At 43.6% G+C, this 27,655-nt stretch overlaps 1 long non-coding RNA gene across 1 annotated transcript; it reads left to right on the top strand.

The window, feature by feature from the left end:
- Nucleotides 1–103: 103 nt before the first annotated feature.
- Nucleotides 104–27,349, top strand: LOC144818398 (uncharacterized). Its single transcript, XR_013607097.1, has 2 exons — nt 104–283; nt 24,579–27,349. It is a non-coding gene; the product is annotated as an uncharacterized LOC144818398 (long non-coding RNA).
- The last annotated feature ends 306 nt before the right edge of the window (nt 27,350–27,655 follow it).

Raw genomic sequence — 27,655 nt, 5'->3', positions numbered from 1 at the left:
GTCACATAAAGCGCGTCCCCTTTAAACAGAATGAAAGATCGGAGTTTGCGGAGCGTCACGATGACGTGTACTGTGGCTGGCCAATAGAAGGAACGCAGGATCGTTTTGAAGAGGAAGCCGTAAGAGGACGGAGCGGGATTGAAGAACGCGAGGAGACGAGAGGCAAGCAGAATCGCCGGAGGAGAGCCTGCTTCTGGAATCTTCACAAGTGACATCAAGCCAGGAGTCAGAAAGACTCCGCGGTGCCGCAGCAGCCTGCCACGCTCCCGGAGGAGCGTGGAAGGTACGGGACCGGGTCTCGGGGTGGGTGGGGAGAAAACCCCTGTTGTACAGAGCCCTCCACGCCTCTGCATGAAACGGGCCAACCCCTCGACACTCTGCACCTCCAGTGTGATTGAACACCGGAGATCCCTCACTCCCTTCCCCGGACACTAAATAGCTTACAAAAACTGATGGTTTTCTTTTCTTTTCCGTTCCACACTCTTGGAGTCCCAGAGAAGCCTCCTTTACATCGGAGAGTGAGACGATGCCTAGAAAGGAGACGTCATTCACCAGTATGACTAAGGACTACTACGATTAAAAGACCAGAAGGAATAAACATTTTATGAACTAACCGGACTGGTTATAACTTATGTTTATAGTTTAAGAAGGAAACGAAGAATTAAAGCAGTATTTCATATAGTTTCCAGAACGATAAGAAGCATTTAAGTTCAGTTTAAAGACACAATACTTTAAGGTTTTACCCCGCTATTGGTCTCTCATTGCCCATCTTTACACATTCATAGTCGTTGAAATGTCACTCATAATTGCATTAAAATTACGAAAATGTACACATAGCAATCTGAAACCTTGGCAGCTAAGGCAGCAGTGAAGCAGTCCAAGTGTTGCAGTGATAAATAGTATGAGCAAGGCCTCATCCAGTATAGATGGTTTCTGAATATCACCATTGACCTAACATGTACAGTGAGCATTGTTGTATACAATGAGCAGGACATGTATCAATAAGCCTGATAGCACTAAATGAATGACGGTGAGCTGTCGCAGAGAATTCCCAATAGCAGTAATTGACCAGGAAAAACGCAAAGTGGCATTAGAGCTAATTTCAAAAGTTATTTTTGTATTTGGACAACTGCTTATTTGGAATTACCCAGCTACTGACATTCGTTTCGTACCCTCCATCATATTGCTTTACAATGTTGACAAGCAGCAAACGTGCCATGTACTTTAATATCACAGCCCTACAAAGCCTCCTTCCGTGACTTCAAGTATTTCAGTCAGATCGGATTTACAATCATTTGCAGTGTTTTTATGCCTTTCAAAACTATTTGTCACTCTTTACAATTTATTGAGTTTACAAAATAAATTTCTAGTTGCAGTAAGTATATTGTCTTGAACGATTCATACAAAACGTTTTCTTTTCTGGTAAAGACTTGTTATTATATCGAGCGTGGCCAATGCATGCATGTTCTATGCACCAGTCTGGTTACTTCCCTCTGGTATTTAGAAACTTCTTTAATTACAGGCAGTAATGACACTTTAAGCCTCACACAGGTGTTTAACATTTTCATTCATGCGAGCCAACAATAAGAAAGTGTACTATTTTAAAGGGATGCAGTTAATTGTACTTCCCGATTGGGATAGAAGCGGTCCACTACTATCCTTTCTTTAATTTGATTTTAGTTGTATATAGTGGGAATTCGACCCGAAGGTATGAGCACTTTACATAAGCACCAGACCAGTTACATTACAAACGGACGGACACATTCATGTTAATGTTCACAGGGAGCTTAAATGATTTGCCCAGAATAACAATATGTTAAGCGTCTCTGCGGAGGATCGCGACCTGCTTCCCTAGCTTTGAGGGTGGCCACTCCAGCCGTCCTCCCCACAGTCCATGTGGCCGCCGCTCCAAAATAGCGCCGCCTGGGGCGGACCGCCCCCCCTAACTACGCCAGTGAATAAAGTTTGTGTAACGGAAATGAACAGGGCAATCCTGCAACCAAACTTGCGACCTGTACCCACCCCTAAGCTGTTTTGGCCAATCAGTGAAGGCAATTGTGGTGTTCAAACAATCATGCACTTACTCCACTGCTGCAGCGTGCAGGCTGGCCAGTCCTTTGTCCCACATGGAGCTGAAAACGGGGGAAATTTGGAGCAGCGACCGTGAAGCAAAAATCGGAGGAATTGTACCTGCTGGTCTCTGTGTATCCTGCAGATCCAATCTACATCTGATCCACATCTCTCCACTTTGCACATCCGCGCGCTGTATCCTTCATCATCCATAGTTCCATCTGTACATCTGCTCTTAACTTTACACATAAACCCTCCCAGGGGTGTCGTCAACCCCCCTCCCCTCCACTTTAGCAGCTATAGTCTCATTGAGGTTTTTGCTGGGCCTCTTCTGTTGTCTGCAATGTGAAATAGTGGGTGGGTGGGTGAAGGGTTTGATGAATGGATGACTGAAATATTATAGATGAATGAAAAAGTATAAGGATGGATGTGTAAGGGAGGAAGGATGGGTGGTTGGATGTGTTCAAGGATGGATGAGAGAAACAATGTATGGCTGAGCGAGTGGATGAGCGAAAGGGTAAATGGATGATGGAGTGAAAAGATGGATGGATGGGTTGAAATGATGAATGTAAAGATGGATAGGTGAAAGTTTTAATGAATGAGTGAAAGGGAGTACAGGGGTATGACCGGATGAAAGGGCGGACAGATGGATGAGTGAAAGGGTGAATGGATGGACGAATGAGTGAAAGGGTGAATGCATGGGTGAGTGAAAGGATGGATGCAGAGGAATTGTCAATGCACACTCCCCGCTTTAGCAACAACAGAAGGGGTGGGGTTTTTGATGACTTCTGTCTAACAATAGCTCATAATTAACAAGGAAGGGTGGGAAAGTGAGTGAAATGATGGATGTGTGAGTGAAATGGCAGATCAGTGTGCGAGTGAACGGGTGGATAGATAGATGTATTGATGAATGAGTCAAAGGATGGATGCGTCGAAGGAAGGATGGATGAATGGATTGCTGGATGTGTGAATGGATGGATGAGAGAATGGACAGATGGGGTGAATAGGTAAATGGATGGCGGATGAATGGAGTGAAAGGCTTGATGGATGACAGGTTGAAAGAGTGAATGGATGAGTAAAAGAATGGATGGATGAGTGAAAGGATGGATACTTTACAAGGGGCCCCCCTAAAGTTTCGTTACGCCACTGACCCTGTACTCCACTGTAAACTTTCTACATGTGCTGTAGACACAATGCACATCCTGTACATTTGTTCTCCAGCCTAAACATCTGCTCTCCACCCTCAGCATGCCCACTGCATCCTTTAAATATGCCCTCTACATTCAGCTTGGACTCTCCGCATCTCTTCTGCATATCTGCGTCACAGCCTATATAGACACACTTCACATATGCTCACTTCCCTGCATATCACGCTCGCATATTTACATTACAACCTATATATGTACATATGCTCTCATCCTCCAGACAAGCTCTCCACTCTTCAGATACACTTTCCGCCCACTTTGTGATCTCTCAGCCTCCATTTCCTCTCAACTGAGTACTTCCTTCTTCATCGTCCATATGGTGTTTCCACTGTGCACATGCATTCTCCACTCAATAAAGCCACTGAGTGACCTTCAAACCTTCCCTCTATATCTATTTTTCACACCAAAACACCACATATTGTGTGCAGGCTTTTGCATCGTCTTTTCACCACCCACAGCCCAAATCCTTCCTCCATGTTCCACTTTTCATATGTTTCTCAATTCCCCCCACCCCTGCGTGAGACCCCCCCACCCCTGCGTGAGACCCCCCCACCCCTGCGCGCGACCCCCCCATGTGACCCCCCACCCCTGTGCGCGACCCCCCACCCCTGTGCGCGACCCCCCACCCCTGTGCGCGACCCCCCACCCCTGTGCGCGACCCCCCACCCCTGTGCGCGACCCCCCACCCCTGTGCGCGACCCCCCACCCCTGTGCGCGACCCCCCACCCCTGTGCGCGACCCCCCACCCCTGTGCGCGACCCCCCACCCCTGTGCGCGACCCCCCACCCCTGTGCGCGACCCCCCACCCCTGTGCGCGACCCCCCACCCCTGTGCGCGACCCCCCACCCCTGTGCGCGACCCCCCACCCCTGTGCGCGACCCCCCACCCCTGTGCGCGACCCCCCACCCCTGCGCGCGACCCCCCACCCCTGCGCGCGACCCCCCACCCCTGCGCGCGACCCCCCACCCCTGCGCGCGACCCCCCACCCGACCCCTCACCTCTGCGCGTGACCCCCCACCCCTGCGCATGACCCCCCACCCCTGCGCGCGACCCCCCACCCCTGCGCGCGACCACCCTACACGACCCCTCACCTCTGCGCGTGACCCCCCACCCCTGCGCGCGGTCCCCCACTCCTGAGCGCGACCCCCCCACTCCTGAGCACGACCCCCACCCCTGAGCGCGACCCCCCGACCACCCCCCCACCACCCCCACGGGAGACCCCACCCACCCCTGCGTGACCCCTGTGACACCACCCACCCCCTCGCGTGACCACCCCCCCTCGCGTGACCACCCCCCCTCGCGTGACCACCCCCCCTCGCGTGACCACCCCCCCTCGCGTGACCACCCCCCCGCCTCGCGTGACCACCCCCCCCCCCCCCCGCAACGCCCCGCCCCCATTGCTGTTAGTATTCAGTTAGTATTCAGTTAATATTCAGATATTGCTCACAAAGAATACCACTAGTCTTCAAACTGAATACCACTAGTCTTCAAACAGTGGTCACAATCAATGAGACTAGCCTTCATTTTGCTCTTGAAATGGCACAAGAGCTGCAAATAAACCCTAACAGAATACTACTAAGCTTCAAATACTATTCGTCTAGAATACTACTAGACTTCTTTTAGCATTCAATTGAAGTGTTCATTATGTAGTTGACGGGTAGTTGAGTAGAACTAGTATTCCTCATTTGCATATTTCGGCTTGTGGGCATACTACTTAGTCTTCGTGAATACTAAATAAATACTATATTTTAATAGTAAATGAATAGTACATGAATACTGCTGTAACCACTGGAATCACACTAAATGAAGATCTTCCATTTTGGTGAGGGTATTGCTGACCGTTGTTAATATGCCCCTAGAATTTTTTTATTTGAAGAGGACTGGTGGGCGCTCTTGGCCGAGGCTGTTGAGATTTGTAGTATTGTGTGATGTTCAAAAAGGAAATCAGACGCCTACGGGGCATATTATCAAGAACAGCGTTAATCTTATTGCCGCTTTAGCGGCAGGAAACTGCCACTAAAGCGGTGATAATGGGCTTGATAATATCCCCTTCTGAATTCTCATAGAAGCCCAGGTTCTGGTGTGAACATGGCTTCTATGGGAATTCTTAAGGGCATATTATCAAGCCCATTATTGCCGCTTTAGCGGCAGTTTCCTGCTGCTCAAGCGGCAATAATTTTAATGCCGTTCTTGATAATATGCCCCAAGTATTTTATCTTTTATCAAGTGTTATCCGGATCCCAACACAGATCCCGCTAAGCAAATCCCCAGAATCACAATGCAATCACCTCGCAGAAACACCAGGCAAAAGTATTAGTCAGGATCCCAAATCTACCCCTCCGTCTCTCCAATAAAGTTCGACCAAAATATATGCCCATCATTATTTTCCTACCCATCTGCAATCCCAGTAGCAAAATCAGTGTAGATTGTGTTTGCACATTTTTCTCTTCGGTCGCTGGTCCAGACTCCCTGAGCTAAGGATGTACTCAAAATGTGCCCTAATTTTTCTTTCTGCAGCACTAATCATACTTTCTATGGCAAAATGAACCCCCTCATTTTGTTCCTTTTTAAATTAAATGTTTTAAGAGTTACCACTTTATTCCAAACAAGATGGCTTCAGGTGTGCTATACTTGTGTCATAAGTAAGGCTGTTAGCACTCTAGTTGTTCTTTAGAACAATCTGGGACGCTGCAGTAGAACACAAAGGAATCAACTGACAGTCTCTGCCCTTGTCGGATTACATGTTTTACTGAGAATGTCAGACTTCATTCTCACATGACTGAGAAAGATAATGGGAATTTACAGAAAATATGCTCTCAGTTTAGCTTATAGATCACCTTCCAAACCTCTGTGGGAAAAGCATGAGAAAATAGATTTCTCTCAAACATGATTCATGATATCCCAGCAGAAGGCTTTTCCACATGGTAAAATCACCTTAGATCACATCACAATTCCTAAAATGAGTATGGTACCATCAACACATGATTTATAATGTAACTAAAGTCTTAAAACCTTCTATTAACTGCAATGCTTTTTAATGAGGTGCTATCATGTATATTGGACCCAAGATGGCTGCCAACACTTCTTGGATGAAGTGCTGACAGCCAATCAGATCCCACGATGAGATGTGTGGTTAGGCTCCGCCGAGATATATATATATATATATATTTTTTTTTCTTTAATATCTAAAAGACTACTGAACAGATTTACACCATTTAACGAAAATCACAAGTCTGAACCAAGGACTACCTCTTTGCCAAATTTGGTGTAATTCTGTTCAACAGTTCGGGCTGTAGCTGCGACTAAATGTTGCTATGGGAAATTTTATGGGGAAAACATGTTTTGGGACCCCCCTTTTTTTCTCGCCCCCCGCTTGACAAATGACCCTCAAACTTTCAAAATATGAGTGGACTGGAGCGCCTCATGAGATTTGAAACTTTCGCGAAGATTCGCCAACCAGCGCCAAAGTTAATGCAAATAGAATGTTGCGGAATTCCTATGCAAAATAGGTCCAAACAATACTATAACTTTTCATGCGGGGTCATTGCCTCTTTCAACTGTCATAGGAAATGCTTATGCTGAGACAGACATGTGCACAGCACTGCAGAAAGTGCACAGTTGACCTTACAATAGAAAACACCCCTTTGTGAGACGGTCATTACTTGCCTTTCCAGGAATTTGCTCCTCATTTTGCCTGCGTGTGGTAGGCATTAACTCCCTGGCTGCGGCCGGAATTCCGCACCTGAGCGGGACATTGCGATCGCGGGCGTGGTCATGACGGCTCCCAGCCGTCATCAGCACACGCCCACCGTAACTCATAACAGCCGGGAGCCGTCATCAGCACGGAACGGGTTAAAGCTGGGCCTGCTGCTCTTGTTCGAAGGCATCCATACATTGTTATAGCGCTGCTAATGCTGCGGCTTCAGTGAGCCAGTAGGACTCAGTTCTGTCTAACTTCTCAGCTGTTACTGTAATTGGGGTTCTTGCTGGGGCTCCATCCACCAGGCTTATCATGTCATTTTGAAGGAGAGCCGGCAATATTGTGTTTTTTGAGGTGGACCCCAACCTTGCTGGTCCTGCACTTTTTTCTACGCAGCTGTGTAACATTATGTGTGTGTTTTGACATTAGTTTGCAATTGCATGATGCAACCTATATTAAGCAGGGAATGTATTTATTTATTTGGCTGTCTTAATGTAGCACAATAGCCACGAGGACTTCAGAGTGCTTTACACCAAACAATGGTTTGGGACTAACTGTAAGCAATAGGAAGAGAGTAAAATGATAAGAGGATGAATGAATGCTTTGGTGTCCTGGATGTTTTCAAAGCTGGGATCTCGAGATTTTTAGTTTGCAGGAAAGATGGATCTGGTTGCTCTCACGCATTGTCTTAAGGGTAATGCAGGCTAGTTTGAAAGAAATTCTTGCTTTGACTGGGAATCACTTTAAAGAGGTAAGGACTAGAAATATATGGTTCAATCGTCTTGTACTAGAGACCAGTCTGGCAGAAGGATGAATGATTTCTTCAGGGGAGAAAGCAAAATGTATATTCAGTATTCCTACTAGTAGGAAGTTCCAGTAATCTAGTCTGTTTAGGAAAAGTGCATGGAATGCCTGTTTTAAGCCTAGCGCTCGGATAAAATGTGTTATACCTCTTAGTTTTACGAGGTGGGATTGGGCTCCTTTACAATGTTGTTGATGTGCTCTTTGAGGTTCAAGTGCTGGTCAAGATTGAATCCTAATGATTTCACAGAGTCAACATTTGTGGGGTTGTTGCTAAGTAATCTATTTTGTTTAGGATGGGTACGCTGCAGTTAGGGGAGCAATGAGGAGACATTCTTGTTTTGACAGGTCAAGTGCTAACTGATGCATCAACAAGTTTGAGTCTCATTGAGAATGTTGACCACCTTTACATTTCTTCTGGAGAGTTGACTTATATGTAGAGTTGTGTCACCATACAGAAGGTATAGTGGGTTATTTATTGTTTCATGATGTGGGCACAAGTTTCCATATAAGTGTTGAAGAGATTTTGTATGAGTATTGTACACTGAGGGACCACTTGTTGAGGCATTACTGAGTTTGAGCTGAAGTTACTAATTTTAATCTATTGTTTTCAATTATCTGAAAAAGAAGAGAACCACTTGAAGACTACAGCAATGAGTCTGAACCCGTGCCTGAAAATTCTCAGGAGCGGTTTATGGCTCAAAGGCAACTGAGAGATTTCGTGGTATGAAGAGATAAGAGTTTCCTTCATCAAGGATTTGTAAAGTGTCATATACTATTTTGAGTATACTGGTCTCTGTTCTGTATCCTTTTCTGAAGCCAGACTGAAGATCATCCAGCTCGTTCACCTGTAGAAAGAGTTTGAGTTGTTACCTACACAGTTTCTAGGACTTGGGCTAGGAGTTGTAGGTTTGACATCTGATGATATAGGTTGAGATCATTTGCGTCTGCCCATTGTTTTTTGGAGTTATTTGACTTGTCTTTCAATCAGACAATCTGGGCCTGACCTTGGATTAGAGAATTGTTCTTGAGATTCAACCAAAATGGGATCACAGCCTGTCTGATGTATTTTAGGAACCATCACAGGAGGGCACGCTTGGTTCTAGCTTCATTCAGTTCTTCCTATTATATTTCCCTGACAGCAGACTACCTCAATATAGTTTTCTTGGATAGTTTGATGTGTTCGATAACTTGGTTTAACTGTAATGGGTTGCTTGATTTTTTTATCCTCTCAATATAGAAGTTGGAAAATTCCTCACATTTTTCATTTGACATTTCTTTAAATTCTCTTGGTGTCGGTTGTGTGATTTTTTTTTTTAACCATTTCATATACTTTCTTTGGATGTTGTTTTGATTGATTAATTTCCTCTCCAATATAAGGGTTTTTGCTTCCATAGTGACTTTCTTATAAGTGTTTCGTTCCCAGCTGAGAAACATCAGTTTCTTTGGTGAGGAATTTTGGCACCAGTTTTTCTCCAAGATTCATTGGAGTTTCATTGTTTATTTAGTTCTTTCAAGTACCATATCACTGTGTTCCTTGTGTTTTTTTCTCTTTAAGGACTTTGGTGATAGCGTGTGAAGAGTCTCAGATATAATTTCGGCTTAGTGATTTGTGAGATCAATTATTTCGGTAGAATGGGATAGGGTTTGCTGAAAGTTTGCAATTTCTGGAGAGAAGATTATTTTGTTTATATCCCAACCATTCTTTGAGTCAAATGGAATCGCAAGGGGTGGAGTATGTTGTCCCATTCAGAGTAAAGAAAATGAGGGAGTGATATGACCAGTCAACTGGTCTTACCGAGAAAATCACTGGCTTTTATGCTTTGGCAATTGGAAGATCTATAGTGGCTCCTCTTTAGTGGATTGTGTTGTTCAATGTTGTGTACAATTGTTGTTGGATAGGTGCAGAGGAACACCAACGGGGCTTTTTTGCTGTTCCAATATAAGTTGCCCAGAAAACTATTCTTGACTGATTTTATGGCACTTTTATAATAGGTTCTATTATCTGATCAGTGAAGGTTATGTGTTATAGCAGGGTATGGTAGAAGAGGAACAAGTTCAAGGGTTTGTGTTCCATTTTCTTTAGTTCAGCATCAAGGGGCAGATGTATCAAAATACCTATTTGCGATTCTCAAATAGCGTTTTTTTAGGAATCGCTATTTGAGAATCGCAAAATGGTATGTATCTAAAAAATCGCACTTTTTTAGCGATTTCTTATTATTCCTTATTTACGAATTGCGAATTCGCAATTAAGGAATATTTTCCCATTCATTTCTATGGGCCAGGAGGCCCATAGAATGGAAGTAATTCTCAATTTGCGATTCGCAATTTGAGAATCGCAAATTGAGAATAATTTCAAGGGTGCAAGGGTGTCATAAGGACACCCTGCTGCACCCATGAAATTCACATGTGTGCGCATATGGCGCACATACATGCCCTAAGGGCATGTATGTGCACCACATGGCACCTTCACAAATGCAAAAAAGTGCATTTGTGAAAGAAATCGCAAATTACCACCACCTTCAAGTTGGTGGTAATTTGCGATTTCTAAATGAGAAATCGCAAAAATGGAATGCTTGATGCATAGCATTTAAGGAATCGCAATTTGCGATTCCTTGAATGCTTACGCAAAATTAAGGAATCACACATTTTGCGATTCCTTAATTTTGCTAGGCGATTTGCATCATACATACCGTTTTGCAAATTTTTAGTCGCAAACGCTGCTTTTTTGTGAATCACAGCGTTTGCGACTCAAAATTCCCTTGATACATCTGCCCCCAAGATACTTGAAAATAGCGAATTTGGTGATTATTTATTTATTTGCATTTTATGGTATTTTTGTGTATGATTGCTAGTCTACCTCAAGTTTTGCCTCCCTCCTCTGTTTAGGTGGATGTTGTCATATCCTTAAAGAAACAACCTGCCTAGTGATTATGATGCTTTTGTAAGCCAAGTTTCCATCAGGAAGATCATCTTGATTACATGGGTTGATATTATGCATGCTGTTTCCAGTTCATGTCTTGTTGAACATTTGCAGCTGTGCGGATGGCATTCTTAAGGAGTAATACTGTGTGCCTTGTTTGTGGCATTTGATTACTTTTATTTATTGCAGGTGATTTTTGGTTTACATCTTTTGAGTGGGGATTCCCTAGTTGTCTTCTACTAGATTTTGTGACTAGGCTGTAGTAGCATTCTTGGTTGCTTTTAGGAGTCATAAAGTTTTAGTAAGTCCTCCAGCCCTTTTCCTGAAATGATATTGGAGAGGAAGATCAGCTGGTGTAATGATATCTATTATTAAAAGGAATGGTTCTAATGGCTGTCAAACCTGAAGAGTTACTGTGGTAGTGTATTATTTGAAGAGTGAACATGTCCAGTGTAGTTGAGATATCGGAGAGAGTTTTGAAATGCTGGAGGACAATTAGGATTTCAGCTTGTTAAGTGTATCTGATTTATCTTCGATGAAGTTGCTTATGAGGAGATTGTAATTTCATTTGAGATGGGCCTCAGCTGCAGCAGTGGGCTGTAATAGGTGAGGAATTGAGATGCCAGGGGGTTCCTTGAGGTAGCGTTTTAGTTGGGGTACAGCAGCTGTCAATGAGTTGGTTTGTGAGGTTCTATTTCTGATTTTTAGATGGCATGTATATGGCTACTGTATCTAAGAACTTGGGTCAGAGCATCGACGAGACAAAGTTTATAGAACATTGATGCTCTTGAAATGTTTGAAGATCTTGAGAATGCTGAGAAACAGATGGAGTGGTTTCCATGTGTTAAGTTTTTTATGTTTAGGAGCATCTGAAAACTAGAGTCAAAGAGTTCTAGGTTAGCATCAGAGGATTGGATCATAATAGACTAAGAAGGTATTGCACGTTTTGTGTTGTTTGGGTGAGTTAGTGGTGAGTCTTCTGCCATAGGCCATTTTGACACTTTTTGATAAAAACCATAGGTTTCAGGGACGTTATAGTTAGTTGGACATTTCACTCATACAAAACCATAGAACTTCCCCCGTTATAGTTAGTGCTGCTAATTATAACTCGCGCCCCCGCAATGCACTGCTGATGACGTCACATATTACATCATTCATGACATGGTCGATGACATCACTGATGCACCACCCTTGTAAACAAAATTGGGTCGATACGAAAGGCAAAATACCTTTTGGTAAGGCACAACAGAGAGACTAATTAAAGCAGATGTATTCCTATCCGAGCTCACTGGGCGGCCAAAGATTTGGTACTTCAAAAAGCGTGGTGCAACAAAACCCACCAGAGGGTAAAAATTGTTTGAATTAGAACTGCATGTCCCAGCGTGCTTTTCGATAAAATCACTGTGAAGGCACGCCGGAGGCCAATTAATGAATGCACGGAGATGGATGATGCAGAACTCAGTGAATGGCTGCTCACCCCCGGGCTCTGAAGTCGAAGCACAAATGCTTCAGAAACGCGTCAGGCCGCAGAACTTTCAATGGGGATGGGAAGCCATCTGCTTGTGAAATAAAAGGCTGTTACCTACCTGATGTGGAGTGCATCCTTGTATCTGGGCAAACAACGAAGGATATATATATATATATATATATATATATATATATATATATATATATATATATATATTCACTGAAAAAAACATGGGTTATAGACCATATATAGTTAGGAATTAGCATTTACAAAACCTTATTTTACTCACACAAAACCATTGAAATTCCATATATAGTTAGTTGCACTAACTATATATCGCGCACCCGCAATCCACTGCTGATGATGTCACATATTACATCATTCATGACATGGTCAGTGACATCACTGATGACATCACTGATGACATCTCAAATGACATCACTGATGACCTCATCCAGTGACTGTGTGTTTCTGTAAAGTTTAAATATGTTTTACATATTGAAGAATGAGTAGATGTAGAAGTGTCTGGATGAAGGATTTAGTAGGTGCGTGACTGACTGTATGAGTGAGTGATTAAATGTGTCTCACTGAGTGCATGGGTTAGTGACTAAACTGTCTTAATTTGTGCATCATTATGTCTGTTCTGTAAACTGCTGCATGTGTTGATCAGTAGCTATATGAGTAACTATATGGGTTATTGATTGATTGTCTAAGTATTTGTATGGGAGACTGAGTGTGTGTGTGGCTGGCTGGGAGATGTGTGACTCTGTGCAGATCAATGTGTTCTTGTAACAATGATTGTATAAGAGAGTAAGAATGTGTTAGTATATGTTTGAAAATGTAAGGTACTCTATGTTTAACTGTATAGATTAGAAAATGGAAGTGTGATTGATTCTTTACAGGACTGACTAGGTGTGTGAGTAACTCCATGGATGAGTGGCAGAGTGTGAGTGTCTGTATAGGTGTATGAGTGCATATGATAGTGTTGTAAAGATGAGTGATTGTATGTATGAATGATTGTATGGGTGAATGAGTGAATGTGTGTGTAGACGTAGGAATCAGTGAGTGCGTATGTAGTAACTAGTATTGGTGTGTCAATGGTTTAAAAAATTATATTCTGTATTTAACACTGGGTGTAACAGAGGTTATATTAAAGTGTGAGGAGATGCATTGTATTGTCACATGAATGATATCATCAGTGATGTGACCATTGATGTCAAATGAGATGTCATCAGTGATGTCATTTGAGATGTCATCAGTGATGTCATCAGTGATGTCATGTGAGATGTTATCAGTGATGTCATTTGAGATGTCATCAGTGATGTCATCAGTGATGTCATTTGAGATGTCATCAGTGATGTCATCAGTGATGTCACTGACCATGTCATGAATGATGTAATATGTGACATCATCAGCAGTGGATTGCGGGTGCACGATATATAGTTAGTGCAACTAACTATATATGGAATTTCAATGGTTTTGTGTGAGTAAAATAAGGTTTTGTAAATGCTAATTCCTAACTATATATGGTCTATAACCCATGTTTTTTTCAGTGAATTTTCAAGGTTTTGTAAATGCTAATTCCTAACTATATATGGTCTATAACCTATGGTTTTTTCAGTGAATTTCAATGGTTTTTTATTAGCAAATATCAAAAGCTTTAAAATGTCAAGTACGTGGTAGGTAAAAACATTTTCGTGTTTATGCACGCTGATGTGCTTTGAACGCTGCCCCCCCCCTTTTTTCTTTTAGGAGTATTCTCTCTTTGCAGATAGTGAAGGGTAGGTAACGCAGGCCTTTGCCCCCGTTGTAATCCGTCGTGCCTGCTTCCCTCTCCATTTGATTGATTGTTATCCAAGCATTTACTGTTTTGGAATTGGTTCTCTTTGGTTCATTCTCTATTTACAAACAAGCACAGAGTCGCAATACTCTGTTTAGTCTTTGCAGATAGTGAAAAATCGTTAGAAAAAACAAAAGGAATCAAGCAAAATCAGTAGGCCACTAATGGGATCTCTTTTTGACCTCGCTAAAATAGAAACATTAGGAACAACCCCTCATGAGAAATATGAAACTAGTGAGAGGAACCGAGCTCGACGCCATGATGGCTGCAAGACAGCTCGGCTCCGCCGCCCACCCCGCCCAAAATAACGACAAACCCTGTGCAAATATTATAAATATATACAACACACCAGCAAAGTAACAGGGTAAAACGTTTTATTAAATAACTATTTACATGGCAGCCTGCTGCAACATCGATCCAAATGCATGCCGCCGTTCCCGGGATTTCTCCCCGACTACTCTGCGGCCTACGAGATGGAGAGGCCGGGGCGTTGACTAGGCGGGGTCTCCGGCCGCAACCACAGCGCCAACGATCGCTGCTGACGGAGGGGAGCCTTGCCGGTGAGACCACTGATCTGAAGAACCGCTGCCTGCGGTGCCTCCCTGAGCCGCTTGACGGAGGCCCCCGAGGGGCGGTGTGGTGGCGCGGACTCGGAGGGGGCGCTTGGCTCCTGCCCCCTCCCCAAGTCTTGTTGCCCTGGTGTGGCCTGAGATCACCCCGATATAGGTGGCCGGCTCCCGGGGTCCGGCGGAACTTTTTGCCTTTTGGTGGCTCTTCCATTCTGAACCTTGTCCCACAATCCGTTTGACCTGAAGACACGTCCTGCGGTGCCCTGGTCCGACCATCACATATACCTGCGCCAGGAGACGGCGTGGGGTGCACTGGAAGGGAGAGGAGGCGCGAACGAGCCTCCCCCACCTCCCCAGGTGGAGGTTTCTCAGCTGCACCCCAGCGCTTCACTCGGCCAGCTGAATTGCGCCCGCTCTTGCGGCACAGTGCCTCGCTCGGCCAGCTGAGTTGCGCCTGCTCTTGCTATTACAGCGTCTCACCCGCCATCCGGCTGAATTGCACCCACTCTTGTGGTACAGCGACAGGCGGCTGCCACGGAGCTCACGAAATGGCGGTCGGCTCCACAGACTTGGGCCTGGCCTGCAAGGATGGCTCTGGGCAACCCTGGAACTCGGACGCTTGACTGCTAGGGCATGGGCCCCATTCCCAAAAGCGTCCCCTCAGCCTTGAAGATTCTACAAGAGTCACCGGGGCCCCCGACTCCCGCAGACTTCCGGTGGGGAGCGACTGCCATGATTGCTCGCGGAATGGCCACGACGTAACCACGGGGTGCTCTCATGCTGACGCCAGCTTCAGTCTGAAACATCCAGAAACACTGTAGACTACCAATTCGATCAGTTCCGGTGGAGCCCCAACGTGACCCGGTAGAGAAGAACTTGCCCTCCCCTCTTTGACTGATGGTTCTTGTTTCCTGTCCCTTCTGTTGTCATTTAACTGAACTTTTTGGACTGCTGAAAGGGGTTCTGTTCCGACCGCTGGTTGGTGGAGACATTTTGACTATATTCTGGACCTGCCCGGCCTCGCCCAAAATGGCGTCGGTATAAATGAGACTCGCAACTCCTTGATGTGTACTGGTTGCTCAGCCTTGATATCACGAGATATGTATGCAGTTTTGGAGCACATGGGGGACGGGTACTGATTGAACATTTGCACATCCCTATTGATATTAAGTTCTGATGTATTATTCATTACTGTACTATTGAAAGTTCGAATTAACGTTACTCATGGTACTTGCCCGCAAATGTATATCTAGATAATTTCATTGTAACTGGTCCTGTCGTACTTTCATCATAAAATTAACGTCCACCCATTCCGCAACTGTTAGACACCTTAATTCCTGCAACCTAATGGCCCGCCCGTTACGTTTTTCTACAGTGTAAAGGTCCCCTCATCATATACGATTCCAGTTTGCTCCGTGGCCGGCCCACGTGGTTGTAGGCCCGTATTTGTATACTGACATTTTTGCAAAAAAGAGTTTTCGAAGGAAGTATGGAATCAGCGTCATAACAATCGTCTAGGTTGGTAGGATTTTAGAATAATGGCTGTTATTCCCAAACAATAGAAGACAGATAATGCAGACCCTTTGCCTGAATTTTGGATTGATTGAAATTTGTATCCGTCACACCTGCCCTTTTTCCAGAGTTGTTAGAAAATGGTCGACCGTAGCTTAAGGTATCTGCCGAATGTAAGGTGTGGTATTTTGTCCCATAAAATAAGACTAATTGAGAAACAAATACACGAAGAGGGAACTCGAATTTAGAGACAAACAAAATGAAACTTTTTTGGCATCATAAGAAGGGGAGGATATGTTACACAGAAAAATTATGCGAAAGGGATAGCCAAGATCTGTTGTATCACACGTTCCTGCAGCTAGTCTGATACATGGTAAGTAGAAGCTTTTTCGTGTTTGCGCGCGCTGACATCCTCTGAATGCTGTATCCCCCCCTTTCTTTTCTCCTCTGTAGGTTACATCGGAGTTCCGACTGAAGAATGGAGTGGACATGGACCACACCGTGCTCCATGTAGGGAAAGACATAGACAAGCGCTGTGAGATATTGCATGGAGTGCAGACCATCACTGTGAACGTGAAAAATTGTATGGTGTGACTGTGCGTACATGCCCTGATTGTATGGTATGAATGTGTATGTATTCCATATGCCCGGCCGATAAACGTTCTGTTTGCGCAACTGCCGCTTTAGAAAACAACATCGTGACGCGTCGCGTACCCGCGACGTATCGCGTTGGCGCGTAATGCGTCATATGACGCGCCGCGTTAGCGCACCCGGAAGTGCTCCGGTGCACGAGGCGCGAAGCGCAGCTTCCCGGAAGCGATCCGGGGCGCGGCGCGGAGCGCGTAACGTAAGCATAACAGGTCATGTGACTTGTTAATAAAACTTTTCATTGGTTCATATCACTTTTGGGTTCCTAATTATGTAAGGCTAGGTCATGTGACCTAAAAATAACACTTTTCATTGGTTTAGAACTATTTTTTGTCCCAAATGATGAAAACCCCTCCTTGTTTCCTCACTCTGACTTTCATCTTTGTGAGAGGAAGACCTTTTTTCATCACTTAGCAATGGCAAGTGTTGTAGCTTCAGCTGGTGCATCCCCACCACCACCTCCTAGGAAGAGAGTACCACCTCCTCAGGTGGTGGTTGAGCAAGAGGTGCCCCCCCCCCCCCCACCTTCTTGTTGCCTTATTCGGCCAGCTCAATCGATCGAGCAATGAGACTCTGTTGTGATCTGAAGAACCGCTGCCTGCGGTGCCTCCCAGAACCGCTTGACGGAGGCCCCCGAGGGGCGGTGTGGTGGCGCGGACTGGGAGAGGGCGCTTGGCTCCTGCCCCCTCCCCAAGTCTCGCTCGGCCAGCTGAGTTGCGGCCACTCTTGCGGCCTACGACATGGAGAAGCCGGGGCGTTGACTAGGCGGGGCCTCCGGCCGCAACCACAGCGCCAACGATCGCTGCTGACGGAGGGGAGCCTTGCCGGTGAGAGCCACTGATCTAAAGAACCGCTGCCTGCGGTGCCTCCCTGAACCGCTTGACGGAGGCCCCCGAGGGGCGGTGTGGTGGCGCGGACTGGGAGGGGGCGCTTGGCTCCTGCCCCCTCCCCAAGTCCCGCTCGGCCAGCTGAGTTGCGGCCACTCTTGCGGCCTACGACATGGAGAGGCCAGGGCGTTGACTAGGCGGGGCCTCCGGCCGCAACCACAGCGCCAACGATCGCTGCTGACAGAGGGGAGCATTGCCGGTGAGAGCCACTGATCTGAAGAACCGCTGCCTGCGGTGCCTCCCTGAACCGCTTGACGGAGGCCCCCGAGGGGCGGTGTGGTGGCGCGGACTGGGAGGGGGCGCTTGGCTCCTGCCCCCTCCCCAAGTCTCGCTCGGCCAGCTGAGTTGCGGCCACTCTTGCGGCCTACGACATGGAGAGGCCGGGGCGTTGACTAGGCGGGGCCTCCGGCCGCAACCACAGCGCCAACGATCGCTGCTGACGCAGGGGAGCCTTGCCGGTGAGAGCCACTGATCTGAAGAACCGCTGCCTGCGGTGCCTCCCTGAACCGCTTGACGAAGGCCCCCGAGGGGCGGTGTGGTGGCGCGGACTGGGAGGGGGCGCTTGGCTCCTGCCCCCTCCACAAGTCTTGTTGCCCTGGTGTGGCCTGAGATCGCCCCCGACATAGGCGGCCGGCTCCCGGGGTCCGGCGGAACTTTTTGCCTTTTGGTGACTCTTCCATTCTGGACCTTGTCCCACAATCCGTTTGACCTGAAGACACGTCCTGCGGTGCCCTCGCAATGCGGCCTGGTCCCTGAATGTGTGCAGGGGGACGGTATTGATTGGATCAAGATGGCGGCTTCACACAAAGCTGACTCAAGTGTTGCTGCTGATGCTATGCAGACAAAAACTGGTTTTCAGTTTGTACATTCTTCAGGATTTTTCCATCCAAGGCTGGTTGAGAGTTTGTAGAACGATGGCTTCAGATTTTCAACATACTACTCTTCAACATTCTTCATAAATGTAACAATGTGAGACTCACTAGGAGAACGGCCGTTTATCTTTTCTTTCAAAATGCTGCCAACAATATTTTCTGAATGGAAGACACCATCTTGTAGCATAAAGGGCTGCGTCAAGGATGGTATTGCCCAGAATGTCTTGTTTTCTAGTGCTCGTAATGACGAAGCCAGTCAGCTTTGCTTCGCGAAGTTCCGTTACGCGTCAAGTACGCGAACCGGAGCGCTACCCGGAGCGCTGTTACAGATATATATATTTTTTTTGAACTTTAATTTATCAAAATCCACTGGAGCACATATATTGAGACCTAGCAAAGGCACATCGGGCTACCAGTCCCTACAATTTTGCCAAGTTTCGTGCAAATCCATTCAGCCGTTCGAGCTAAAAGTGAGGCCAACCGCCCTATGGAAATTAACATGGGAAAAACGCGTTTTGGGACCCCCCTTTTTCTCGGCCCCCCCTTGACGAAACCCCCCTAAATTTTCAGGGGCTGCTCAGAAACAAAATGTTCCATTTTCCTGAACATTTCAGCCAATTCCGTCCACAAACGCCAAAGTTATTAGACATAGAATTTTCAAAAATTTTGCCGAAACACAAGGGAATGCATCTCAGAGAGATAAGTCAAGTACGTGGTAGATAAAAACATTTTCGTGTTTATGCACGCTGATGTGCTTTGAACGCTGCCCCCCCCTCATCATTTAGATTACCACCGCCCATTGCACAAAAGCGTACCGGGCGCTCCCCACGCAAAAAAAAATGTTTTTTTTTTTTTTTGCCCCGCGGGGCCCTTTTAAAGCCTCCACATCAAACCTAGGGGGTCAGGGAGGATCTACTATGCCCCCTTATGGTCATTTCCCCCTTTGTTTTGGCCTCCTCTTGTCTCTCGATCCTACCGAGAGACAAGATGGCGGCCGCTCCGGACTGTTTAGAATGTTGACAGACACCGGAGAGCCAATCAGCTTCGCTTCGCGAAGTTCCGTTACGCATCAAGTACGCGAACCGGAGCGCTACCCGGAGCGCTGTTACAGATATATATTTTTTGGAACGTTAATTTATCAAAATCCACTGGAGCACATATATTGAGACCTAGCAAAGGCACATCGTGCTACCAGTCCCTACAATTTTGCCAAGTTTCGTGCAAATCCATTCAGCCGTTCGAGCTAAAAGTGAGGCCAACCGCCTTATGGAAATTAACATGGGAAAAACGTGTTTTGAGACCCCCCTTTTTTCTCGGCCCCCCCCTTGACGAAACCCCCCCAAATTTTCAGGGGCTGCTCAGAAACAAAATGTTCCATTTTCCTGAAAATTTCAGCCAATTCCGTCCACAAATGCCAAAGTTATTAGACATAGAATTTTCACAAATCCCATAGAGAAAAAATCCTAACTATATATACCTACTGGCGACCGCCAGTAGGTAATACACATATATATATATATATATATATATATATATATATATATATATATATATATATATATATATATATATATATAATCTCAATCACGTCAAGCTTCTAAATCTATAGTTATTTTTCATTTGTTTTAAAGACTAACGGTCTGAGTAAACATGCATTTTGAACTTCAGCAGGCCAAACCCGGTGACTGTAGCTGACATGCGCTCCATCGGGGATGATCTGATTAGGATTTTTTCTGTATTGTGTTTTCACTTTGTTAATGTTTGTGTGCTGCATAAATATTTTATAAAAGTGCCAAAAGAGATAAGGGGTGGTAACAGGGACGAAAAATTGCGCCAGTTGGAAAGTCGATATATTATGCAGTTTGACACTAAAATGCCTAACAGTTTGAACACAGGGGAAGATTTATATACCCTTTTATAGCCATCTGAGCTGTTTATTATTGTTAGTAAGTCACATTCTGTTACATGCTGATCAGCAGCGTCCACTGGGACCATTGGATGCACAGTGAATTTTCTTATTTTTATGTGTGAGGTTTTATGTGTTATTTGATATCCTTTTTTATCTTGTTATTTTTATACGTGTTGATGTCACGGCGGTTGAGCTTTCGACTTGTTTTTACTGGATTTTAACTAGTTTTACTCATTAGTTTTACTGGTTTTTATTCGGTGTCTATGAGTGGGAAGTTCCCTGTTTTGTAGTTTGCACGTGTAGTAACAAAAAGATGGATGTATAGTATCGGCTTCATAGATAGGTGAATTATTGAATTCTTTAATACATCATTATGTATTTCCTTGCGTTTTGCACTTTGCACTTTAGAGCATTACCCTATTCAAGGTATAGAATTAATGTTATGAAATCCTTAAATCAATAATTTAATATGAGCCTAAAGGGGTATAAAGAAGAAAATACATTTTCTCTTTGGTTCTCATGTGATTTCATAATAATGCTCCTGATTGTTGTTTTATCATTTAAGATTAATCTGTTTTTTAATTACCACTGGTTTCTGGTTTAGCACTAAAACGTTATTATATCTGTTCCACGCATAAAATCAAGGGGAAATTATGGCGATCACATTTTCAATTATGCTCATGAGAAATAGAGTATAATAGGGATAATTTGGGCACTGGCCCTTCATTTTCTACATTGTTTTATGGTTCTTACATATATTTGTGATAATCTGATGCATATAGGATATAGAGGCACTGGCCTATGATTTTATGCATAACATCTCACGTATAATTCATTAACAGATTATATTATATGTATGTTTTTACTTAATCTTTGTATAATGCAGTTAAATGTGAATAGCGAAGTCTGTTTTCCATACCCATGAGAGAGAGGGGGAGGAGCATACTATGCTGTGGAATGGTATTTAAGCACTTTGGGGGTCACGACATGTCATGTGATCAAGTCCGGGAGCACCGGACGAAACGCGTCATGTCTGCATAGAGAAATAAAAAGAAGCCCTTTATTCCTACCTGCCGTGTGGTCCGTGTCCTGATTTCTGGTCGTCCTGGTGGCGGTTGAGTCGGGAGTTTGTGAGGCAGATATATATATATATATATATATATATATATATCTATATATATATATCTATATATCAATCACGTCAAGCTTTTAAATCTATAGTTATTTTTCATTTGTTTTAAAGACTAATGGTCTGAGTAAACATGCATTTTGAACTTGAACTTCAGCAGGCCAAACCTGGTGACTGTAGCTGACATGCGCTCCATCGGGGATGATCTGATTAGGATTTTTTTCTGTATTGTGTTTTCACTTTGTTAATGTTTGTGTGCTGCATAAATATTTTATAAATTGCCTTTGAGTTAAGCCTGACTGTTTTTTGTGCCTAGCTACCCAGGGTTAATCACAGGTTAATTAATGATCATTTGTGGTTTACCCTGCAAGGGACTGTGGCTGCTGCTTGAGCAGAGCACACACCCCAATCAACTAACAACCCAATTTGTAACAAGCATGCTTGTGGGTGGGAATGTTTGTACTTTTTCACCATGACAAGTATTGCGTTTCAACTCTTGTCCTTTAACCTTTTGTGCTTTGATTTGTAGTTTTTTCTAGGGGTGGGAGGAGTTTGTGGAGTTTGAATCTGAATAATCATGCAGAATTACATTAAAGTTCTGCCAGATTCTGTGAAATTCTGTTATGGGGCAGAGTGGGCATTTAGCTCTATTTTCTTAGCAGAAAATGCACCCTTGTGTCCAAACATGTATGCAACAATGCATTTTGCCCAAGAAAATATTGTGGCCTCCGGGCGCGCTTACATTTGCTCCAGTGATCAACAGTTTTAATCACTGCAGAATATTTAGGGGGGCTGAGGGGTATGGTGGTTTCTATTAAACATGTGGGAAGAGGGAGCAGCAACTCTATGTTTAGAAGCTGCATGTGTGACATTGATCCACATTCTGTCCATCACTGTTGTGTTTGCATATCCCTTGGCACCCTTACAAACCCTGCAGTGATTTAAATTTTTAATCACTACAGAGTAAGTAAGGGCATTGAGTGATATGCAGTGGTTTCGAAACATAGAGGGAAGAGGAAGCAGTTCCTTTATGTATCAAAAGAACTGCAGAGATTAAGTAGGTATTTTTTCCAGCAGACCGGCGGAATTTATCAGTAATTCAGCAAACAAGAGTAATCTAGCGTGTTGCACTTTAAGAATGCATATTGCATTTCATGAAAATCTTATTGTTTCATTACTCTGTTTTTCAGTATACAGTGCTCCCCCTTTCACATTAGATCACTTCATTGTTGGTCTTTTCTCCCTAATTCTGTGTCTCCTCCCTTTTAAACAGTTTTCCCAATTTCCCTTCCACTTTCTATTAGATCGGCCTGACAGAAAAAATAACACATAAATGCATAAACTTACATCGAACGGAGTTGGGTCATCCCTCTTTACCTATTGGTCGGCTTAAATGTCATTCACATTTCGCTTCCACCCACCGGGCAGAATGCGACAAGCAGCTTTTGACAGTGGGTCAGTCTCTTTCAGCTATCAACTGTTACTCACTTTTGATCAATTCAATGGGGGCCACTGGTTGCCTAGGGTCTAAGTCCCTTTGAGAGCTCTCAGTTTGCCTAATTATGCATGCACCTTCTATGTTTTGGAACTCACTACAACCATGATCTTGCTTCTGGACTCCCTAGTTAAAGTGGTCACTTCCCAAGGCAAGACAATCCCTGGTAGTTGATGGTCCTCTACATGTATCCCGAATGACTAACCTCTTTGAAGAGGATTTATTCAGAGAGCCAAACCGTCTACTTTTCAGTTACATATTCATAAATCCATCTTCCAACTTTTTCTTAACGATCATAATCTTTGATGAAGCGGAGTCCTCGATCAAGAGACTTTTTGCTTTGGCTGAATAATTCTATTGGTGTTTGTTTGACTGGTGGGGTCTTGCCCAGTACTTAGTACTGGGCTAGACCCCACCAGTCAAACATGAGTACTTACGTTTCTACTCCAGTCACAGTGACTACTCCTAACGCTCCAACGACTAGCCATTCTTTCCAATCAGTGATTGAGGTGGAAGAAGCCATTTAAAAAAAGATGGCTGTTCCTTACCAGCTCTGATCTGTAAGCTTGTCTCCCGTTATTCCTCCCACATTTAAAAACAAGCCCCATTTCAAACGTTTACGTTCACCTTGGTGTCATTTGGGCAGGGCACTTACCAAGCTGCACGTAGTAACAGATATAGATTGAATTACGAGTACTGAAACGGAGTGCATCTCGTCACTATTAATGTATGTTCTACAATTTTTGCCCGACCCACGGGAATGCACCCATTTGAACTACGGATTAAATATTTGGTTAAACACAGATGACAGAAGTATTTTGACTACATGGTTTGTTTAACATCTAGGTTCGTCATAATTGTTGGCGTTTATTTCTTTAGAGAAATAGATTCAATTACCTTGATAAAACATTTTTTTACACAATACCAAGAGATTTGGATTGAACAGCTGAGTATAAATACATTCGCACTGCATCATGGTAGTTGCAGTAGGTCTAATACTTTATGTAATTATTGTAACATCGCGATGACGGGATATGTTGAATTGTGGGTTTTTATATGTGGGAGGAATAACTGGAGACAGAGATTCTTCTGGAAAGGGGAGCACGACGAGTGGTCGTAATGATTTTGTGACAGGTAGGCACACAGTTAAAAAGTTTACAACCATTGAAACGAGCATATGAATTTTACTAGTTGAATTTGTGAATACAGAAAAAGATGAAGCATTTATAAAAGTTATAATATATTTATGAAAGAAAAACGAATGGAAGTCATAATTAGCTTAATTTCGATTGTTGGAACGTTGAGAAATTGTGCAGGCATTAGGTTAATGGGGTGGAGAAACAGATGGAAAACATTTTGTGAACGAATCACTCGGGAAGGGGGAAGAACGTAGGAACACATCCGATGAGCGGATTACTGAAGTTAGTGATCATTGAAGGGCTGTACTAATCACATTTATTGTGAGGGATTGCACATTAATTTCACAATAACAACTGAAACATGATGTTAACAAGTGCAAATAGTAATTGGTTATTTTATTGTATTTACAGTGACCCCTGACGAAAGGCACTGCGTTGCCCGAAATGCATTGGGTTTTTGCCGAATAAACACTGTCTGATGAACCAAGCATCTTTTCATGTTTTTACAAGAGGCCGGAGGAGCACAGTTTAAACATTAAGAAATTTGGAAATGGCGTTTTTGGATTCCATGTGGGGACTAAATTGGAGAAAAATGATGACAAATTGAAAAATATGGAATAAGAATTTACGTTAAAAACTGGATTAACTATGAATACATGATTGCCAACGAGGCACCTTTATGCTGTGAGTTTGGTTGGGGCGGAAACAAGCCCCATTTCACACGTTTACATTCACCTTGATGTAATTTAGGCAGGGCACTTACCAAGCTGCATGCAGTAACAGATATAGATTGAATTACAAGTACTGAAACGGAGTGCATCTCGTCACTATTAATGTGTGATCTGTAAGCTCCCATTTATTTGCACAAAATAAAGAGGAAGTCTTCAGGATGTTGGTAAAATTGTTTACCCTGAACTATTAGGTGGCATATTGAAACTTCAAAATGGAAGGTATCTAATACAGAACACCTTTGTGCCAGGAGCCTTAATGGTCACTTAGGCATAGCTCATCGTTATGTAACTTCTAAAGATTACAACATTATTAAGACAATATATGATTCCTATCAATGATTACACCTGGACACGCATACATTTTGTTTTTAATGTAGTGACATTTGCATTTACTTACTAATCAATGAACTTTGATGAGGCTTATAACCTTAGACACTTTGGAAGATTGCTCATAATAGGACCCCAAGTCCACAATATGTGATACTGACTTCGAATACCTTTATTATTTTCACATACATGGACATTGGTTTTAAGGCATTCACACTTGTCGTAGGGTTCCTACTTTCTCAGGAAGACTGTGAATTTAGCCAACATAAATTTCAGAACTATGAATACTGAACTGTCACATACCATCAGAATATGTTGACTTAATTCCTGGTTAGCTCATAGTGCCCATCTATGCCCCTAAACTGATAGGGCACCGGATGGTATCTGCAACCTCAGAATATGACAATTCGAATTACCCCAAGTAAATTGTGGAAACATATCTTACCATGTTCACAGAGAGACACGAGAAGTACACAAATTGGCATTTCAAATATTTATTGAAGCATCTGGACTCCTGTGTAATCTGTGTGTGCTGCAATGATTAATAGAAAGAAGCAAAACAATGTTACCAGCGTTACAAGAATAGTGAACAGAATGAACAATTCAACCATTGTGCATTTGCATTGGATGATAAAAATACATATAATTGTACTCCTATCTAATAAGCCTAGGGTGTGCAGGGCTGGCAAAATATCTTGAATTGTCTAACTCCGCATTTACCTGCATGCGTGTCTTGTCTGACAGCCAGTCTCTGGTGTGAAACAGGCCGCAATCCTTCTCAGGATAATGATGGGATTCAGCTGGGCTAGAACTCAAGCACGGGCAATGTTAACAATCCATGGAAATGCTCATCTGCCTAAACAAAGACTTGGTCCAGAATATATATAACATTTATAAACTGGACCCATGCGTTCAGTGCCTGAGCTCTGGTCCGGCCATCATTGTTATTCTGCTCTATCTAGAGCTACCCAACAAGGACAGTTTGCACTGTTGTACCAAGACCTTGTACAAAATGTTCTAGGAGATGATAATGCACCTATGAAGAAATGTATATGTAAGCAACCATTTTCTGAGTACACTATTATATACCGGTGTGCAAACTAAATGTATGCTAAGGGTCACTATTTAAAAGAATGTTAACTTTAAATGTGAGCATGACTTATGTTTGAAATATCTTCATGAGTCTTACAAGCTTTGCATGCCAGGACACGGCATTTCGCTTGAATTGTGCGCTTCCCCACTACTTTTGAATCTTGGGAATGATATTATAGCTTATTTGTTATAGATACCCTTGTGATATGTTGTTCATAGTTATGCACTTTCCACGCTTACATGACCCCTTTAATGCAAGATACTAGAATATGGACACAACTAACGGTATCATATGCATAGTCACTGATATACATGCCCCTAGTAGGTACGACCATGATTTTGTTGATGGTGATCACACCCATCTGGCATACACCTAGACAAGTGAGCACCATTTAAATATGAAATAATCTAAATATATGTGAGTCTGTCTTTAATTTCTAATTAGTGTGTTTCATGTGAATTTCCTACTACTGTGACCCTACTCTTTTATTCTGCATTATTTTTCTGGTACAGAAATCTTTCTCTCAGCAAATTACGATTACAGATACTTTGTACATTTATAATTGAATTTATTTGTTAAGAATGCTGGTAACAAAAGCCTATCCGGAAAGGTCTAACCACCGCCAGTGTTTATCAATGAAACCTGCACACAGGTAATAATGATAAGGCACAAATAATTTGTTCCTTGCTACAAACCTTTATAAATACATTTTCTTACTTTTTAGCACAGGGAACCTCTTTGCTCTTCCTTCATATGGACATTCTTTCTAGACACCACTCTTACACATCAGAATAACTTGTTCTGATTCACAATGTCACAAGGTGATTTCCTCTTGGGATATCACACCCCTATATTTTTTAAATATGTGCAAAAGATCTTATGTAACACAACATGGCTCCATTTTTTGTTTTTTGTTTCTCTAGCCTTGAAAAAGCCCTATGCTTGCATGCCTTTAGAGGGCAAAACACGTGTTGGCTATACAAGTTACAGCGTCACCTTGGAACAATAATAAATATACAGAGAAATAATTACATCCCTGTATGACTGAATTTGTATCAAACTTACATACTCCACACTAAACCTTGTCCTGGAAATTTTGGGAAAACCTGAACAACACAAAATAATCTAGCGGGGCTAATTTTTTTTGTATCTGATTCAAAATAGAGGTGTAGTTGGCCCTGCCCCTCCCATGAGTGTCCCTAAGATCCTCCACACATAAAACAAGTATACAAAGCAGGCATTGACTGGAGGGCCTTGAGTGGGTCAGGCCTTTGTGATTGTTCACGTTTTGGAATTTAGTCTGCCTGCATTGCGTTTGGTTTTCATTGAGCTCTCCA

This window comes from Lissotriton helveticus, chromosome 2_1 (assembly GCF_964261635.1).
Source record: "Lissotriton helveticus chromosome 2_1, aLisHel1.1, whole genome shotgun sequence".
NCBI classification, from domain to species: domain Eukaryota; kingdom Metazoa; phylum Chordata; class Amphibia; order Caudata; family Salamandridae; genus Lissotriton; species Lissotriton helveticus.
Note: the sequence above shows the minus strand (reverse complement) of the source record. Positions and strands in the feature narration are given on the sequence as shown.